Source organism: Mustela nigripes, chromosome 8 (assembly GCF_022355385.1).
Source record: "Mustela nigripes isolate SB6536 chromosome 8, MUSNIG.SB6536, whole genome shotgun sequence".
In the NCBI taxonomy this organism is placed as follows: Eukaryota; Metazoa; Chordata; class Mammalia; order Carnivora; family Mustelidae; genus Mustela; species Mustela nigripes.
Window position 1 is genome coordinate 12795197 of NC_081564.1, and position 6057 is coordinate 12801253.

Sequence of the window (6057 nt, forward strand, 5' to 3'; positions counted from 1 at the left end):
CTACTATAAGGCACCCCAACTATGCATGAGGGTGGACTGAAGGCGAGCCTTTTAGTAGGGCCAACATCTTTCTTGAAAAACAGTCCTGACTCTTCTCTAATAAACACGGAAGGATTAAACGAGGTCCCAACTATGTTAGAGAACAGGGGTCAGCAATTTTTTTCTGTAAAAGAAAAATAGTGCCTATGTTAGGGTTTGTGGGCCATCCTCTCTCTGTCACGCGACTCAGCCCTGTCGTTGTAGCATATCAGTAACCATAGACAATATGTGTATGAATGTATGTGAATGTGGCAGTGTCCCAATAAAACTTTATTTATAAAACAGGTGGTGCCTGGATTCAACCTAGGGGCTATAGTTTGCTGACCTCTGCTATAGAGTATGGGCATGATTATATTTTAAAAGGAAACTTGGGGTGCCTGGGTGGCTCAGACGGCTAAGCGTCTGCCTTCAGCTCAGGTCACGATCCCAGGGTCCTGGGATGGAGCCCCACATTGGGCTCCCCGCTCAGTGGGAAGCCTGCTTCTCCTTCCTCTGTTGCACTCTCTCTCAAATAAAATAGATAAAATCCTTAAAAATAAATAAATAAATAAAAGGAAACGTTTTCATGGAAGTATGAATATGTGTATTATAAAAGTATACAAGTCCAGTGAATTTTTACAGAGCGAACACAAGCTCATAATGACCACCCTGGTGAAGATGTGGAAATTTACCAATTCCACAAGAGTGTTCCTCGTGCCCCTCCCTGTTATCCCCATCCCCCATCACCAAAGATAGCCACTGATTTTGCTTTCATCCTCACAATTTGTTTTGTTTGGCTGTAAATTTAATGTAAATGGAATCCATGTAGCTCTATCTTTCATTCAAAGACATATGAGTGAGATTCCCCCCCAACACACGATTGCGTGGGTTTGTCCAAAGTCATATCCCATATATAGTGTTGCAATTACGCACCATAAGAATATGCCACACTTTCTGTATCTGTTCTACTATTGGTAATATTGGGGCTGTTTCCAGTGTGGGGCCTGCTATAGACTGAAGGTTTGTGTCCCTCTGAAACTCATGTTTAAACAAACCTAATCAGTGTGATGGTATTAGGAGGTGGTGTCCTTGGGAGGTGATGAGGTCATGAGGGTGGAGTCCTTAGGAATGGGATTAGTGCCCTTATAAATAATCCCTAGAGAGATCCCTGTCCCTTCCACCGGGGAGAACACAGCAAGAAGATGGTCATCTATGAACCAGGAAGCGGGTCCTCACCAGACACCAAATCTAACAGCATCCTGATCTTGGACTTCCCAGCCTCTGGAATCAGAAAAAATAAATTCCTTTTTTGTTTTTGTTTTTGTTTTTTTTTTTTAAGATTTTATTTATTTATTTGACACAGAGAGAGAGATCACAAGGAGGCAGAAAGGCAGGCAGAGAGAGAGGGGGGAAGCAAGCTCCCCACTGAGCAGAGAGCCGGATGCGGGGCTCGATCCCAGGATCCTGAGATCATGACCTGAGCCGAAGGCAGAGGTTTTAACCCACTGAGCCACCCAGGTTTTCATCAGCCAAATTCCTGTTTTTATCAGCCAATCAGTCTGTGGTCTTCTGCTATCACAAATAATACTGCTACGAACATTCTCGGCCGTGTCCGTGGTGCACACATTTACACACTGCTAACGAGCATATTCGTAGAGCATACATCCTACATTCAGCTTTAGCAAATACTGCTAAGTAATTTTCCAAAGTGTCTGTAGTCATGGACACTCCTATCTTCAGGATATGAGCGTTCCAGCTGCTCTAAGCATTGCCGACACCTTGGTTTCCACAGGTTTCTTTTTTTGTAACTTTATTTTTTTTTTTAAGATTTTATTTATTTACTTGACAGACAGAGATCACAAGTAGGCAGAGAGGCAGGCAGAGAGAGAGGAGGAAGCAGGCTCCCCGCTGAGCAGAGAGCCGGATGCGGGGCTCGATCCCAGGATCCTGAGATCATGACCTGAGCCTAAAGCAGAGGCTTTAAACCACTGAGCCACCCAGGCACCTGCTTTTTGTAACTTTAGCCATTGTTGTATGTGTCTGTGTATAACTCATATACAGTAAATTCAAAAATCTTAGGTGTCCACCCAAAAGTTTTTACATGTGTAAAAATTCCCATTGTGGTTCGTACTGCATTCCCTTAATCACTAATGTTGCTGATGCTCTTTTGGCCACTTGGATTTCTCTTTTGTGAAAAGCTTATTCACGCATTTTGCCCATTAATAAAAAATTGGGGTTGTTTGTCTTTTCCTTATTGATTTACTGGAGTTCTTTCAATATTCTGAATACGTGAGTCGTCTGTTGGCATCTTTACTCCAACTATCTTCTCCCACTCTGTGGTTTGCATTTTCATTGTCTTAGTAGAATCTTTCGATGAACAGAAGAAGTTCCAGTGACGTCTAATTGGTCAATTACTTCCTTTATGGTGTGTGTGTGTGTGTGTGTGTGTGTCCTGTTACAGAAATATTTGCTAAAGAAAATCTTTCTCTACCTACAACACTTCTGACATCAATTGTGTGGGGTTTTTCCCCGCATTCCAATCAATTCTCCAACTTTTGGGACACGAACTGGGTGTCCTAGAACTCATTTCTGACACTAACGACACACAGTTAGCCTCAGATCTGAGTTAAGGGCTCCGTCCCACAAGACAGTATCCCCTTGGATGCTTGTCACAGTAATGGGTGCCTAGGGTACACTCTCTGCTGTCTGACGTGGCTACAAAATCTGGAGTTACCACAAGAACACCACCTCCCCAACCTCTGGTTTGATCATTTGCTAGAACAGCTGAAAAAATTCAGGGAAATAATGATTTATCATTACTTCGTATAAAAAATATAGATGAACGGGGTGCCTGGGTGGCTCAGTGGGTTAAAGCCTCTGCTTTCAGCTCAGGTCATGATCTCAGGGTCTTGGGATCCAGCCCCGCATTGGGCTCTCTGCTCAGCGGGGAGCCTGCTTCCCTTTCTCTCTCTCTGCCTGCCTCTCTGCCTACTTGTGATCTCTCTCTCTGTGTCAAATAAATAAATAAAAATCTTAAAAAAAAAAAAGTATATAGATGAACAATCAGATGAGGATGTACACCGGATAAGATCTGGAAAGGTCTCAAGCACAGGAGATCCGGTCCCCATGGAGCCACTCTCCAGAACACTGACTTGTTCACCACCCAAGAAGTTCTCCAAGCCCACAGTCTGGGGATGTTTACGAAGGCTTTATCAAATAGGCATGATTGACTTTTAAATCAATTGCTAGCCTCACTCTTCTCCCCAGAGGGTAGGTGGTTGGGGCTGAAAGTTCTAAACCTCTAATCCTGGCTTAATCTTTCTGGTGATCACCCTGAAACTACTTAGGGACCCACCAAGAGTTGGCCTCCTTAGAACAAAAGATGCTTCTATCACCCAGGAAATTCCAAGGGATTTAAGAGCTCTGTGTAAGATGAACCTATCACACCCATCTCTCAGGAAATCATAAGGGATTTAAGAGTTTCTGTCAGGAACCAGAGGCAGAGATGAATATATATATCTTATCATGTCACAGTCGCCTGTCCTAAAGTCATGAAGATATTCTATGTTATCTTCTAGAAGCTTTATTGCTTTCCTTCAAACGTTTAGTGTCTGTAACCACTGTAATAACCTCAACCAGGAATGTTAAGAAGTAGACATCACCCAGTGCAATGTTTTCAGTCGCTCATGGTCTTCTAGAACCTTGTCGTTGGCCATCAAGACATGGAGTCTACTTCCCCTTCCTTTCAACTTGGGCTGGACCCCATGACTGCTCTAAGCAACAGAATGTGATAGAAGTGACAGCATGACCCCCAGGGACAGGTCATGGAAAGGGATGTGGCCTCCATCTGGCTTGCTCTCTGTCTCAGGACACTTACTCTGGTGCCTTGACCACCGTGTAAGAAGTCCCACTGTGCCAAAGCCACCCTGTTGGAGAGACTTTGTGCAGAGACCATGCTGAGATAGAATGTGCACCCAAGAAGACCAGCTGCTCCAGCCCTCAGCTGTCCGTGGCTTCCCAATCCCGATGAACATAAGTAGCCTTCCGGATAGATGACCTCCGCCCGAGCCACAGGAGACACCTGAACGAGAACGGCTCAGCCAAGCTGCTTCCGAATCCCTGGCTTATAGAAGCCATGAAGGAGAATTAGCACCTGTTGCTTTAAGCCACCATGGTTAGGGCTCACTTGCTGTTCAGTGGGTAATGGAACAGCAGGAAGGAAGAAACCCGCCCGTCTTTCCAAGCTCTCATTCAGCACTAGTCTCACCGGAAGGACGATAACCTGCGGACTGGGGTAGTTTTCTTTCCAACCCCACGCTTCTTTTTAGGTGTGCGTCTTCAACCCTCGAAGGCTTTGGCCTTCTATTTTCGAGGCTCATTTTAATCTACTCAGTGTCTGTGTAAATGGAAGAGCACATTCCTAAAAAAGGGAAGGCTCTTGGAGATTAAACAGATGGGAACAGTAGAAGAACAAGTCCCCCTTGGCAACTCGTGAGAAGTGGTGAAGTCTTGGTGTTCATCCAGGGATCAACTGGGGGATTACTTCTCGAGCCTTGGTTAGAAAGAAAAGACACAGAGTGGGCCTGGGGGAACACTCAGCCCATCCACAGGAGAAAATGAGGCTGATTCCACAAAGAGATCTCGCTCTGCCGTCGCTGTCACTCAGCTGCTGGCTCTGGCTGTCTAGCAGCTCAAGTCAGAGAAAAGCCTCCTTAACTGGGCCCCAGGTCTAAGCAGCCTCTCTGATCCAGCCCGAGGACTCACTCTGCTTTCTAGAAGCTTCAGCAACAAAGCAGGCAAATTACAGTGGCTGGTTCACTAACAGGACTGCCCTTTCCTTGTTAAACACTCGCTTAATAGGCTAATAATGGCAGTAACACCTACCTACCTCTATCCACATGTTATTTACCTGTCTACCTGTTTATTCCGCACCCCTGCTCCCCTGACAAGCTACAGGCAATTGCAGACCTGGGTCATCTGGTTCCTGGCATCTCCCCTTCACCTAGCTCAGGGGTTGGTACAGAGCGGGGCTCTGAATTACGTCCTCAATGAATGGATGAACGGAGGGAGTTAGTGAATCGTGGCCAAAGCGATCTTGATGAATATCCACTGAGCGTGGGCGCTATCCATTGTTTCAGGTGCCTCTTCAGCCCCTGCCAAGAGAGGAGCGGTTCTCTAGGTCTTACAGAGGTAGGGAAATTTGCTCACAGATCTCAGGGTCACTGAGGGGCAGAATCCCATTTCAAACCCAGCCCATCTGATCCACACACCTATGCTTTTTGACCCGAAGCATGTTCTTTCCACCAAGAGGCCTGCGGGGGGGACCACCCACCCTTTTTCCTCTGGAGATAAGAGCGTTTTCACAAGGACAGTGGACCAGGCCTCACAGCCCCGCACAGAGTCTCTGGCTTGGGTCAGGGGGTTCTGTCCCACATCTGTGGCCTGGGAACTCAGGGAAAGGACAATTAAATTAAAGAGGTCACAGAAAAAAGAGGAGGGTGGGACACTGGTGGCCGAATCCAGAAAGGGCAGATTTCAATTTGCATAATAATTTTGTTAGCAACAATGGGCATCCAGGACATCTATTTAAAGGCTGTAATGTTAATTTAATGGGAAAAAAGCTAATACAATTCCCCCAGAATTTTTCAATTAAATTAATGTGATGGGCTTTAATGGATAACTTAAGTAGAGAGCGCGAATAAGAAAAATATTGCATAAATTATACATACATTTATATACATGCTGCCTGTATATATAATCTCGCTGCTCTGGAGGTTTTGACCTTATGCTTAAATCTGGTAACCAGTTATAAATCTGGCAACCAGTTATAACTCTATTTCAATTAAAGTGACCCTTTTATCATCCAACGAAGGGGAGGGCTCCTCCCTGTTCAGTTTCTGCACACCTCCTCCCTCGACAACATACCAGATGATTCAGGTCTTAAAGTAACAGAGGACTTACTGAACAGTAAGCCAAAATGACACACACGCGCACAAAAAGTCAATGATAGGAGAAGTCTAGCGATTCAAAATCTCATTC